General features: G+C 39.2%; 1 pseudogene; it reads left to right on the top strand.

Moving 5' to 3' along the window:
- LOC127639500 (inaD-like protein) overlaps positions 1 to 15,063 on the top strand; it is a 132,166-nt pseudogene that overhangs the window by 25,882 nt on the left and 91,221 nt on the right.

Below are 15,063 nucleotides of genomic sequence, written 5' to 3'. Positions count from 1 at the left end.
ATGGTGTTGTGAGTGAGGTGTTAGAAATGCTAATTTAATCAGCTCTTCAAGACTCACCGACTTCGCTTTTTACAGCTACCCGGCACTTTTCATGAATAAAGTGCAAAATAGGGCCTGAAACTCTTTTTTTGTTTTAGGTCTGTAAAAAGGAGGTGCTTAAAGGGATTGTTTAGCCAAATATAAAAATCCAGCCATTGTTTACTCACCCTTATGTTGTTCCCAACCCATATGACTTGATGTCTTTCATGGAACGCAAATGGAGAATTTTCATTGTTAGGGCGAGCTTTCATTTTAAGGGTCACAAATGCCCATAAAAGCTCTTCTACCCATTTACTTGCTTCAACCAGTACTGTTCCCTTGTGTCCCATTGTCATTTTCTGCAGTATCACTGCTGACTCCTTTCTCAACTCTTGCCCTCGGGCTCACTCTTACCCTCTGATTATATTCATCCATCAGCCCAACATCAATCCCACACTAGTATGCGGCACCTGACATTAATGTCATACGTTTCCACTCACTCTGTCACGGACAGTGGGCACCCAAATGGCGGTAATTGACTTTAAACGCTGCTCTCATTATGGTGTGCGTATGTGTGTGTTGTAGCCCAAGAGCTGGCCGCGCTGACGGAGATGGAGTTTCGTGCTAAATGGGAGCAGGCTCTCGGCCCGCATTACGATGTTATGGTAAGCAAAATACAAAGGGGAAGAAAAGTTAACAGATGCTAAGTGCGGGTCTCAATTAAACATGAGGCAAACTGCACATCAGCAAGAATGTCTGGCACTTACGCGTTCTGTGATAAGAGATGTTCGATCGAGTGGCTAAATCTGGCTGTAGATTGCCTCGGTTGACTTCTATTATATTTTTAAGACATATTTTATACACCATATAAACATGAGCTCATAGGCTGACACAGTGATGTTTGGGTTTATTTACTATAAGGGGAGTGTGACGGCGACTTTTAGGTCATCACTTTGGGATATGTTGATTTGAATGATTTCTTTGGGTTTACATTTGTACTGGTATATATATATATATATATATTCATGTTATTTACATGCAGTTGCATTTGGAGCCAGAACTATACAAATAACAACGTTTTAGAATATTAGTTTGACTTTTAGCCAGGTTTGGAAATTAATGGGAGCTCGGGGCACAAATGCCACAAATAATTATAAAAATGCCACAGAAATTCAAAATGTGGGGGAAAACTTTTTTTTTTATGTGGAGCTTCTTATATTGTTCATATTATTCTATTGTCATCGTAGTTATACATTTTGCAAAATAAAATATGAGTTGATGCTGAGTTAATTTTGGGTAAAGAGGAAATAGTCTCAATCATAGAATTAGTTTTAATTAATTTATTAAATTCAACAAGTGAGAAAGTTTGTTTTAAATGGTTACCCTCTTAAAGTAAAAAAATCCTCATGAAAGTTAAATTCAGGGGCAAATATTGCCCCTTAATAAAAATAAAGTTAATTTCTGTCACTGCTTTGTTGTTGTTGTTGTAGCTGTTGTTGCTTATAACTGAAGTGTTACATAATGTGAAGCTCTTTTATGATTATTTTTTTTTTTTTTATAAAAAATCGTATCTTTTGGTTTGAATCAAAAAAGTAAAGGTTTCATTTGTGAAGAATTTTAATTGCTGAATTATCAAAAAAATGGCCATTACTACATTTTAATTCTAATATAAACTATTTCTTCAATGAATTTACGGCAAAAATACCAGTATTGGAAGAGTTAGCCAGGGTTTCCACAGTCACGGAAAACCTAGAAATAATAGAATTTAACATTTTGATGAGATGAAGAGGGGCTCAATGTAAACAATGTTGGAGCGTTTCTCTATAAATGAACATTAATGTTTTCTGCACACACTGTGATAGTGTGTTTAAGTATAAAATGACAACAAGCACTGTTGACACTGTTGTCCATGTTTCATCCCAACCTATAATTACGTCAGCGATCGCATGGGAAAGCACGAAGGTACATTCAGCTGACATCATACTATTACCAGATAAGCGGTAGCCTATGTTATGTACTGTGTTTACGCAGCGTGTTATGATGTGACTTAATTTCTAATAAAAAATAAGTAAAGATCTGAAATACCCCACGATCCACAACGTGAAGTTTAAAGGAACTCAAATATGTATACAAGTTTTTTTTAAGATAGAAGTTACTACTAACAGTAGCCTATTTCTTTAACAGTTTAACAAAAAAAATCCCAAATTTGACCTAAACATGGTCTAAATGTATTTAAATACACTGAATTAAGAATATTTTAAGAGTAAAATTCCAATTCTTGCATTTCTTAAACATAATCATTTAAATTATATTTAAACAATAGGCTACATCTACATATTATTTAGAGTCCTCCACATGTGTTTTGTGACAATTAAACAATTCATTGATTAATTGATAGTTAATATCCACTATACATTCGATTATAAAAATGTCTGAAAATTGACATCCCTGCTATGATCTAATATTTTGCCATACTGCCCACCCCTAATCACTATAGTGACCACAAAGCAAATATGTCTCTGCCTAACCATGAATCAATGTCTCTACAGCTTCTCACATGCGCTTGGGTGTGGAACTAGACTCTTTCGACGGACATCTCTACAGTAGCTCCTGAGGGCCCAGTTGTAAAACACGGGATACTTCGACCAGAGGATGAATTTATGGGGGTAAACCCATTTTCAAGCACAGTAACCTGCATCCTTACTAGCTACAGGTGTCATCCCATGCCCCCTCTCTATTTGGCATTATGGTTAGATGGGCTCCTAGGGTTTGGCCAGTTTTGCTCTCGACTTGCTTTGGTGAGCTTTAATAAGACTGACCTTTTGCGTCCTGCCATCACCAGGTCGCCAGGAAGGCTTGCTGCTGCTGTTGCTGCTGGCGCATGGATGTTCTGGCAGGAGGGCTCCTGAGTCTGACCGAGGCCATCTGCATGGCTGTCCCCTACCCTTACCCCCCCACTGGCCTTGCTTCCTGTCCACTTCCCTCTACTCTTCTCCCTCCCTCCATATCTGGTGGCCGAGGGCCGCTGTGCTTTCAGCCTGTTGCTGTTGACAAATGTAGTTCACCCAAAAATTTTAAATGTAACAAAGGACCCTTTTTACATTTCCGTGTTTGGACTGCAGAAGTGAACTATAGTGGGGAAAACTTGTACAGAGGTAAAGCAAAGCAAATATTGATTTTGCATTCCTGTTTGCTCCAACAGTGCAAGAAAAATCCACTATTATGTTTCCAAATAAATTGAGAGTGTTGGATTATGGCAATCAGATAATGGAAAGATGCCAAATTAACTCCCTCAGCAACTTAATTTGAAACTCCATCACAGCAGTCTTGACTATTTCTAAATAAATACCAGGGTAATATAACACAATGAATAATGTTATAAATTTACACTAATTAATATAAATTGATGACACAAAAAGTTTGGTAGAATTGCACTGCTTAATTCTGGTGGAAATCGACCTAATTCACCACTGGCTGTGTAAGAGGTCAATTGTACTGGTTGCACTTTTCCAAGCAATTACAATGAATTGGGACTGAGGCTTTCAAGTTTCCAAAGGATGCAAAAACACAATGAATGTATCATAAAAGTGGTCCATACAACTCATTCAGTCTTCAGAATTCATACCATATTTAGTTTTGTGTGAGGAACAAACTAAAATTGTAAGTTGTTATTCACTTATTTTTGATGGAACTAAATAATTTTTGAGTGAACTATTCCTTTAAGCAAGGGAAGTTTACAGGGCGGCAGGGGAAGTGGGTTATCCATGTGGTGTACCTCAAGGCTCCGTCTTGGGACTTATGCATTTGTAAAGGCCTTACAAAAATCTTTTATCTGCATGTTAGAAATACTGTCAACCTCAATGCATAAATTGTGGCACTTGATAGAATCCTAGTGGTACACTGATGGTGTGACTGTTTGTAAGGCAAAGGGTGTGTAGAGGCCATGGCCACCTCCTGGTTGGGGCAGATGGCAAAGTGCCACCCCCACTTGCTAGAGCAGCTCCAGACTTGCCTGCTCCATTAAATGCCAATCAAAGGGAACCAATGGATGCCACTGAGATGTAATATTGGGTCTGTTCCAAAACCTAGTGAGCTTTCTTCAGAAGAAGCATTTTAAGACATCATAGGTGTGCTCCCGATTGTGCAAAGGCTGTTCCAAAAGCTAGGTATCTTAATTAATTTGCCTCCTAAGATGTCTCATTTGGCCAAATTCTAAGGTACCATTGTATCTAGCCTTCCCTAGATAGGCAATCCCATAATACACCGTGATGAGCTTGGTGGAAAAGTAAATACAAGATGGCAGACGAAGCAAGAGAATTTTGGATTATAATTATGCTTCTAATCCTTTCAATACTGAAAAGTAACCAAAAATAACAGTTTAATATTATATAAAAGCATACATTTGACCCAAAATGTGTGTCTGTGCAATGCGTATTTATACTCATTAGAATATCATGCCATTCCTCTCACATCACCTGTAATGAAATACTTTGCTAGTCGAGTCTCCCGTGCACTGCACTTGAGGAGCACAATTTCAATAATGCGCAGAGCTTCCGCCTCTGTAGAGCATACCAAATTGTATCTTATGAGGCTTCCCTTCAGGAAAGATTTCAGACAGCTGCCTATGGCAGGACAGCGAGGCAACTCACTAAGTCTCGGAACAGACCCATAGTGACCTCTAAGTCTCACTGAGAGGATGGAGGCTTAATAAGTTCCCCATATAGGATATTAATATGTTGTTATAGTTAATAAATAGCTTGATTTTTAGTAGTCCTGCCGAATGGTAGAAGAAACATTGTTTGATTTGTGTTGTTTTTGCAGGTCAATGGAATGCAGTTGTATGGGAAGTCCAGACGGGAAGCTGTTGCGTTTCTCAGAGAGGTTCCTCCTCCCTTCACTTTGGTTTGGTGCCGACACCTTGCTGAGGAGGGCATTGATTATCACCCTAAATCTGAAGAGTGGTGCTCAACCAGCCTACAGGAACAGGTAACACATACAGTATATGCTGGTGGCCATTCAAAGTTTGGAGCCATAGCATAGTGCATGTTTCACCATGTTGAGCTGTGGTGCTTATGCAAGTGAATCCATTTGAATCCTGTTGGAACATTTTCCTGTTCCGTTTCTTATTCCTATCATATCAATAAAAGTGGCAAAATATTTGATTATCGCAATATAATACACATTGCAAAACATGTCACAATTCGATGCATCACAATATCATAATTGGATTACGTTTGAGACTTCAGCATGTGGAAGAGAGACGCGTGGTTCACTTTGCTTTTGTCCGGAGGCTCTAATAAATGCTGCTTTCAGAGTTTTGCTTATTTAAACAATCTGAAATATCACTGCAATATTGTGAGAGTTATATCATTTTCATTATATCGTTACCCCACATATATTATCTGATTAAACTGTCACCACAGCCTTAAGCACAACTATAGGGTTTTTTTAACATCGAATGATCGTTTGCTTATTTTTAAAATTCTTTCAAATTGAGAATTACCGCTTCATGTTGGCTAAGGATACAAGTCTATGAGACAGCATGAGAGAACAGTTCAAGGTTTGCTTATTTCCTCTTATGCTTTTGGGCTTGTCAATAATGAGAATTCAGAGGAACTACTTTTTAAACTAACCATGATTTGTGTTTTTTACAGGCCCTTCAAGCATCTGCAATTCAATGGGAGATTGACAATGAAAGAGACCCTCTAGAATTGAGCAGCCCTGAGAGAAAGGAGAGGGATGAGGAGGAGGATGAAGGGGAGCTGGCTCTCTGGTCTCCAGAAGTTCAGGTGCTGGAACTGGAGAAAGGAGAACGAGGTCTTGGCTTCAGCATACTAGACTATCAGGTAAGGAATTATCACTACAGTATCTCGCTCCCACCCTTTCTTGGGAGTCACTTCTTATATTTATTGCTTTCCCTGAGAAAAAATATTTAAAACTAGATGGAAAAGTCCTGAAGGAAATAGTGTTGCTTGCAAAGCAGGAAAAGAATGAAGTTTAAAGTTTTAGGTAATTTTAGGTTTAAGGATTTGGTATGTGTTGACTTTCAGTATTTGTCTTGTTTTCTGTCGACTACACACAAGAATCAACACATAGTCACTGTGCATTGTGAAGGTATATATAAATGGTTACAGATCTGCAAGGAACACAAGACCGATCACATTTCAGTATCCCAATAGATGTAAGAAAGATGTTAAGACGACATCAGTACAGTTGAACATTGTAGTACATGTAAGTCAATTGGGAAATTGAAAAATGTGTTTACAAAAAACAAAAATGGATAGCACAAAACTATGTTTTGAGTCTGTACTTCAAGCGGTTCAGGCTGAATTAATTGCATAAGTTTGATACTTTGGTTTAGGAATTTAGGAGAAAGCCTAATCAGAATGTTTAAGACAAATCAGTACCGTTTTGCCTTGCTAGCACAATAATAAATTGACAAATTAACAAATTCCAGAGCTTAAGAGTTCAAGGGGACCATTGAGCGATATTTATTTAAGCAAAAAGCCAGGTTTTAAAGCACAACATTCACAAATACATAAAAAAGGAGAACAGGTCCTTTCCCCCTTGACTTTGCTGTAGTCTGATCACTGGAAACATGCATTGATGTCATAAGTCATTGGACACAGAGAAAAATAAGGCTGTGAAACCTCTCCGACAAGGGCCGCCACTGTTTATCTGGCCTTATGCCAACCATCAAACCTTTGCTTTGCACACTTAGTTCGAAAAGCTGCTTTACTCCTTCCTTCATTAGCCCTCTAATCAGGGTTAGTTAATAACTGCACGTTGATACCAAATCAGAAGTGATCAAGTAATGAGGCCACTTAGAATGCAGACCTGCACTCCTCCGTTCCTATGGGATACTGTGTTTCATACTATCCAGCCACAATTCCAATTGATTTCATGCAGGGAACAGTATTAGCAGAAGAAAAGAATAACATTCGAAACCGATGCATCACAACTTCATCAGGATCATAATAAATGACCACCTTGTAGTGGCACAACTTCTAAACTGAGGTCACATTTTAATGGTATGACATACTGGTTGCCTCGTCAGAGGCTAGCATGAGTAATAGGGGTCATGGCAACATGGACAGAATTACACTGCTGCTTAATAGTGGTAACCTGAGCAGTGATCCCTTAAATTTCTTCTTCTCGGTGATCAATGAAGAAATTAGCTGGAGGAGGGACCAGTGAACTCATGAGTCCATAGGCTTTACTGCAGTGCTAAAAATATTATGTTTTGCTGACTCAAAGTCCTTTGTTTTCATAGAGCTTCTCTTTTATTGGTTTTATGAGATACTATGAAGGTAGGTTTTGCTTTGTGCAAGTACAAATTGTATGCTCTGCGTCAATACTGCAAAAACGCCCTGAATTCAAGATGATCTCATCCCTACCAAGGCAAAAGGGGAAGAATTTTGCTGTCCTGCAACTTGGATCATAGATCATTGTCATGAAGAAGGTGAAGAACTAATGCTTACATTGCAGATCTGGTGGAGGAGTAGTTGGTGCACCCTGGAGTTTTTTGGAAGCCATATTGACCTATGCAGCATCCTCTCGGTCGAACTCGCTGTCTTTCCATTCTGCACCAACTGAGCTCCCTCCACCTAGTCCTGTTTGTTTACTTATCTATAACAAACAACGCTTTTCACACATGGGGGCCTGAGGCTATAAAAGCCGCGGTCTCTAGCCTCGGTCGCTAGTGCGTCTCTTATGGCCAGGAGAGTGTGGTTTACACACTGCATAGCTATCACGTACCAACTGACTACTGTTATATTCACAAGGAAAGGAATGACAATAACTTAATTTAAATATTCAAGACACAGCACTATTTAAGCACTAATTGTGCCTGCTAAAACTATATTACAGATGGTTAAAGAATAAGATTAAGGTTTTTGCGCTGAAATACTTTGCTAATAAGCAGAGCAACTGTTTAGTTAATTCACCCATTTTAAACAAGGCACAATAGCAAGTAAACTAGATATTCACAAGTCAGGGCTCCAGACTAAAAAAATTACTTAGAATTACTTAACTAAAACACAAAGGAGCCAAATGGCTGTTTTTGATTTAGAATGTTGTTCAGAAACAAGATAGAAAGCAGAAGAAATGGGAGACAGCTGATAACCCATTAATTGGAGGTTTAATAAACTGTATCTATATTTGAGAAGATATGTAAATTTGCATTACCCTTTTGTCTCATCAATGTTCAAACCCCTTTCATAATTTATAAAATATAAGAGATTTTTTTTTATTTAGTACTGCCCTTCAGAATCTACATAAGCAGATATTTACATAAAGCATAGTATGCATATAGTAGTGTGTTGCCTTCTTGTGCATCAGTGAATGTTTGCACCTTGTGTAATAGTTGAGTATGAGTATATACAGTGGGTACGGAAAGTATTCAGACCCCCTTAAATTTTTCACTCTTTGTTATATTGCAGCCATTTGCTAAAATCATTTAAGTTCATTTTCTTTCCTCATTATTGTACACACAGCACCCCATATTGACAGAAAAACACAGAATTGTTGACATTTTTGCACATTTATTAAAAAAGAAAAACTGAAATATCACATGGTCCTAAGTATTCAGACCCTTTGCTGTGACACTCATATATTTAACTCAGGTGCTGTCCATTTCTTCTGATCATCCTTGAGATGGTTCTACACCTTCAATTGAGTCCAGCTGTGTTTGATTATACTGATTGGACTTGATTAGGAAAGCCACACACCTGTCTATATAAGACCTTACAGCTCACAGTGCATGTCAGAGCAAATGAGAATCATGAGGTCAAAGGAACTGCCTGAAGAGCTCAGAGACAGAATTGTGGCAAGGCACAGATCTGGCCAAGGTTACAAAAAAATTCTGCTTCCCTTAAGGTTCATAAGAGCACAGTGGCCTCCATAATCCTTAAATGGAAGACGTTTGGGATGACCAGAACCCTTCCTAGAGCTGGCCGTCTGGCCAAACTGAGCTATCGGGGAGAAGAGCCTTGGTGAGAGAGGTAAAGAAGAACCCAAAGATCACTGTGGCTGAGCTCCAGAGATGCAGTCGGGAGATGGGAGAAAGTTGTAGTAAGTCAACCATCACTGCAGCCATCCACCAGTCGGGGCTTTATGGCAGAGTGGCCCGACGGAAGCCTCTCCTCAGTGGAAGACACAAGAAAGCCTGCATGGAGTTGGCTAAAAAACACCTGAAGGACTCCAAGATGGTGATAAATAAGATTCTCTGGTTTGATGAGACCAAGATAGAACTTTTTGGCCATAATTCTAAGCGGTATGTGTGGAGAAAACCAGGCACTGCTCATCACCTGTCCAATACAGTCTCAACAGTGAAGCATGGTGGTGGCAGCATCATGCTGTGGGGGTGTTTTTCAGCTGCAGGGACAGGATGACTGGTTGCAATCGAGGGAAAGATGAATGCGGCCAAGTACAGGGATATCCTGGACGAAAACCTTCTCCAGAGTGCTCTTGACCTCAGACTGGGCCGAAGGTTCACCTTCCAACAAGACAATGACCCTAAGCACACCACTAAAATAACGAAGGAGTGGCTTCACAACAACTCTGTGACTGTTCTTGAATGGCCCAGCCAGAGCCCTGACTTAAACCCAATTGAGCATCTCTGGAGAGACCTGAAAATGGCTGTCCACCAACGTTTACCATCCAACCTGACAGAACTGGAGAGGATCTGCAAGGAGGAATGGCAGAGGATACCCAAATCCAGATGTGAAAAACTTGTTGCATCTTTCCCAAAAAGACTCATGGCTGTATTAGATCAAAAGGGTGCTTCTACTAAATACTGAACAAAGGGTCTGAATACTTAGGACCATGTGATATTTCAGTTTTTCTTTTTTAATAAATGGGCAAAAATGTCAACAATTCTGTGTTTTTCTGTCAATATGGGGTGCTGTGTACACAATAATGAGGAAAAAAAATGAACTTAAATGATTTTAGCAAATGGCTGCAATATAACAAAGAGTGAAAAATTTAAGGGGGTCTGAATACTTTCCGTACCCACTGTATATATAAAGTGGTGCAGGACTTAATAAAGAAGCCCGATATACACAAGGAACTCCCAGTTGTAAACATACTGACGGATGATTCGCTGAGAAATTAACTCTGATTCAAACTGCTAACCTGAGCTCCTGACCCTGATTCATGAAAAAGACCCGGTTCAAAAGAGTCATTTGATCACGACTCTCTTGTGCTGTGATTGTTCTTGTCTGCAGTGCAGCAAGCTCATTACAACAGAACCGTTGAAATACACTGGTGCATGCTCTAAAGATGTATTCAGTAACTCACAAGATCATATCTGACGAAACCGTAAATTAATGTGCACAACCCGACAGTCGCCAATTCTTATCACAGAATCAATAATTTTTTGCTATTTTTCCAGTGTTTTGTGTACAACTGTTTGCAGAGACAATCGCACAATTATTTGATTGCATTTTTCAATTACATGGCACATAAAAACAAAACAAACTACTTTGTTACTTTATATGATGGTGTCTTCCTGTCTAAGTGCATGGTTCTTGGCCAGAATAAGCTACAATGATCATCAGGGTTCATGCCGCATTTCAAAATCTTGCTGTGCAAGACTATTATAGTCTACAGCTAGATAGATGAGAGTCCACGGTCATGCTGACAGCCTGAAACTGGGCAGTTTTTCCTCCCCAAATGACACCCCTATCTTCGGGAGTCCACAAAACAGCAACAGTGCAGTCATTTTGAGTCAGAGCTCATGTTTTTACTCTGATTTCAATGTAAGACGTGTGACATGGCAACATGTGAATTAATGGGAAAGACCCCCTTGGTAGTACTAGCCATCTTGATAATGAAGATTAATGAATGTTCTCTCATAGCCAACCACCTGATCTTGAAGGGTCGGCTTGTGACGGTTTCATTTAAAGTAGGATCGTAATCTCAAGGCCATTTAAAAGTCATTACAGTGATTTCTTCGCTAACAATTAAGGTGTAAGCATGAAGTCATAGTGCGGTTCCAGGCTGAATTCAAAGTATGATTGAGCAGCTCTCCCGCAGAGGGTTTTGGGTGTATATATGCCGCCCATAGGGAATAGAGTTTATTACTTTAAGTGCCGCTTAACATAACCCTATGTTTAGGTAGGCTGTCAGCCCTACAACAATCTCTCAAAGAAAAATGTCTCCATTCACAATACAAATAAACTAGTACAATGCAATTATTACACTGAACTTGAAGAATTTGCACTGCACTATTTTCATCAAAGGTTCTTTCATCTGGAAATGCTGTTTTGCATGAAAGCAGCAAATGCATTTATGTGAAAACCGATGTAAATGGAGCCACAATGTTTTCTTTGCAGAACTCTCTGGGTGCGAAACAAATGTACTATCTCTTTGGTGAATGCATGTCTCAAATAATTCATGGCCTTTGCTTCTTGCCAAGGAGAAGGAATCTTAGAGAATGCATTTTTGAATAGTTTTGGTGGTTCGAATCACCTAACCTGCACATCAATACAGCATTTAGTCTCTTCCAGTGAATATTTTAAAGGATAGTCATAAATCATCTCAGTGTGCTAATATTTATTTATCATTCTTTATTTATTATGCGGCCTGAAGCTTCAAAAACTGACCAAGAGCTATTTTATTGTCATCACAGAAAAATAGCACACCGAATTGACTACAGAACACCATCCTGAATTGTACCACATTATTGATCACTCTTTTCAGCCATTAAAAAAAATTACTGTTAGTTCCTGCAGTGTTTCAAAAATTCAGATCCATGTGTTAAACATGGGGTCATGTAAAGTTTTGGGATTTACTGCCATTGTCAGGTCCCCGTTGTCTGATGCATCTCGTCTTCACATTTATTCATGGACATTTGTGGTTGTATTCCCAACTCTTTATTAATTTTGGTCAAGTGTGGGCTTTTGCTCAACTTGGAAGTGGTGCCCTCTGTTACCATCTAGAGGCAACTATGGCGAGAACGAAGAAAATTATTAAAATAGAAAAACAAGCAACAGACATCTTGGAGTTCCTGGTATTCTGTTCAGCAAGACTGAAAGTGAGGCAGAGCGCAGGAACAAAGCAGATGACTTGGCCTACTGATGATTCCAGCAAAAGAGTTTGTCTTAACTAAACCCAAAAAATAAATATGGGAGATCCAGTCCAGCCACCAACACTCACTCCATTTGTCAGCCAGTTAGGATTAATGATTAGGTTATAGATTAATGAATTTGTGTTATAAAGACCACAAGAAAAACACAATGGCAGGGTTGGTGCACTATTTAAGTTGAATTTAATTTGATTTAGCATCATTTTGATGGGCTGTATTTTTCTGTATTTCTCCCTGTAACTGCCTTTTGAGGAAACAGAGAGTAGCATTAGATGGTATGTGGCTTGTATGAACAAATAGTTTGCAAAGACCAAAATTAATGAAGAAAGTCACACGTGACACTCAAATTCCACCAAGGCAAAAGGGGAAGAATTTTGCTGTCCTGCAACTTGGATCATAGATCATTGTCATGAAGAAGGTGAAGAACTAATGCTTACTTTGCAGATCTGGTGGAGGAGTAGTTGGTGCACCCTGGAAAATTAATGAAGAAAGTCACACGTGACACTCAAATTCCTCCAAACCCTTTTACAATTCTGAGAATGAATCCTGGGTTCATGAACTTCTCTCGCTTTTACATAGGTTTACTTCAAAATGCATTTCATAAACCCTAAAATTTAAAAGACGTTCTCTGAAAATCTTTCTTTCCACCACAGCTCTCAAATCTTTTTTTCTCTTCCACATATTTAAACTTGCCTTGTTTTTATTCACGTAACACATGTCAAACCTGGCAGACACTATTTATCATAGATGGGACACTTCTATTAAAATCAATGGAAGAAATTGGAACACCCAACCAAGGAGCTCTAAGCATCCAACAGTCAATAGATGTAGAAATTAAGTCCCGCCTTACAGTTAAAAGAGCCAATCACCTTTTAGATACAGACATCACCTGTCAATCAACTTGAGAACGTGCATGTGCATTAGCTATACTAGCTGGGAAACTTTCCATTTTTTTTGTGTAATATGAGGTAAAGAAGCACAATTTATGATTCCAGTATTGTCAAATTTTATTGCTGATTTGAAATATGTTCTTTGATCGTAATCTTGACCAACCATTTATGAGATTTCGGTCTTTCCCCATTCAAGTAGATAGGAGCTGAACTGGCATGACTGGAAATAGCCTCCCGAGAGCATTCCAAAGATGTCAGAGAGTGGACTGACTTGAAAGATTTTGAACCTGGGGCAACGTGTCTTCATTTTCCATATTTGAATTTTCTTGAATGTGAATATACTGTTGTAAATGCTTCTTTGTCTTTTTTCGATTTTACCAAATGATTCTTGAGGTAACTAGATATTATATGAGAGGAAGTATGTTATGTGGGGTCATGTAGACTTCAGCTAAACATCTTAACAAGGTTTGCGCACTGTTTGCATTGCAATAAATGGTTTTAGTAAAAGAAATGTCAAGCTGTAATGGGCTGCAGTTTTGTTCTAATTTTAGCTGCTGTATCTTGCAGTAGATGTTTACATTAATGTTTCGTGGAAATTATCATCGGTAATATGCAGGAGCAACCAGGAGCTTCTTGTACTGTCATTTTTTGGGATTCTGAATCATTAATCATACCTGTAACATGGAAGACAGCTGCACCCCTAATCAGCCATGTATTAAATGTCATCTAAATTGTATTTGCACTTGGATGGAAACGTGAATAAGAAATGGAACCATCTTGCTCGCTTTCTTTGCATCGCTCACTGTATTCTGTACCAGGTTTTTCATTGTCGTCTTAGGAGCCCCCTGTGATGGCCCACTGGCCTGCTCTCCCTGACTTTTTTCTTATAAAAGCTGCTCTGCTGACATCACTGGCCATGTGGGATGAGAGATGGGTGTGGAAAGCAAAGCATGCTTGGCTGGAACCCAGCAGCCGGACAATGCAGCCTGTGTCCTCCTAAAGCGCCAGCTGGAGTGGAACTTCAAATCCTCTCCCCAAATTTTTCAAGCAGGCCTCGGTTCCTCTCTAAAATTGTTTTTCTCTTCTCGTCTTCTTACTGGGCAGCAGTGACTCACTGGGTAATCAGGGGGCAGTAATTGCTGGGCATGCTGACCCACTTTCATGGTGTGGTTGGGTGAAGTTTCATGGTCCCCCGATCCGTTTCACTTAGGGGTTCCTTTGCTGCCTCCTAAAAAGCCTGACGTTTCATTTTAAAGAGAGCAGTGTGTGATCGAAAGCTGCAGATCCTCAAAAGACAAACTGCAGAAAGATTTACTTTTTACGTTTTCTGAGGAAAATTAGAGTAATGCTTATTTATGCAAAACTCGCCAGTGTTGTGGGCAGTTGCCAGAGCATTGCTGTGCAGTTGCTTGGATGTTCTGAGTGATTGCTAGAGGGTTTTTAATGACCCTCAATGAACCAACAAGCAAGTCTCTGTCATGTTCTGGTGCCAACATTTTTCAAGGTAAATCTTTGGGATTCTTTTCACCCATTTTACCATCGACCAGGAGAAAAGCTAGAGTCTGATTGCATGGAAAAGTAATTTGTCCCCTTTCCTCAAGAATCCCAATTTAAGGTATCATGTTCATAGCACAAATGGTGTGAGATGAGTTACTTGGAAATACACGTTGAAGATCAATACTTTAGTTTAGGAGTTTTGAAAAACAAGGCAGCCCCCTTGTTTTTTCTGTCTCTACTGTTGGATACTTGTTTCTGGATACTTGTTTTATCTGATGTGTTATCTGTTTGACTTTCTACGACTTTAGCTATCAGCTCTATGTGGTCTGGCTTAACATTTTTGTGATTTGAACTTTCAAAATTCACCCAAGTTCCAGTAAAATCTAACATCACTGAAGGCTTATCCTAAAACAGTCTACCGACACCAGAACTTAATTGCTTCCAATCATCTTCTGCTACTTCTCCTAAGACTAGTAGACTAAGTCAATGGTCTCAAAAATGCAAACGCAAGCATTGTCTGTTCTGCTGCTCTTTTGGCATGGATGGTCGTAAATATTCATAGCCAGATAG

Source organism: Xyrauchen texanus, chromosome 48 (assembly GCF_025860055.1).
Source record: "Xyrauchen texanus isolate HMW12.3.18 chromosome 48, RBS_HiC_50CHRs, whole genome shotgun sequence".
Taxonomy (NCBI): domain Eukaryota; kingdom Metazoa; phylum Chordata; class Actinopteri; order Cypriniformes; family Catostomidae; genus Xyrauchen; species Xyrauchen texanus.
Note: the sequence above shows the minus strand (reverse complement) of the source record. Positions and strands in the feature narration are given on the sequence as shown.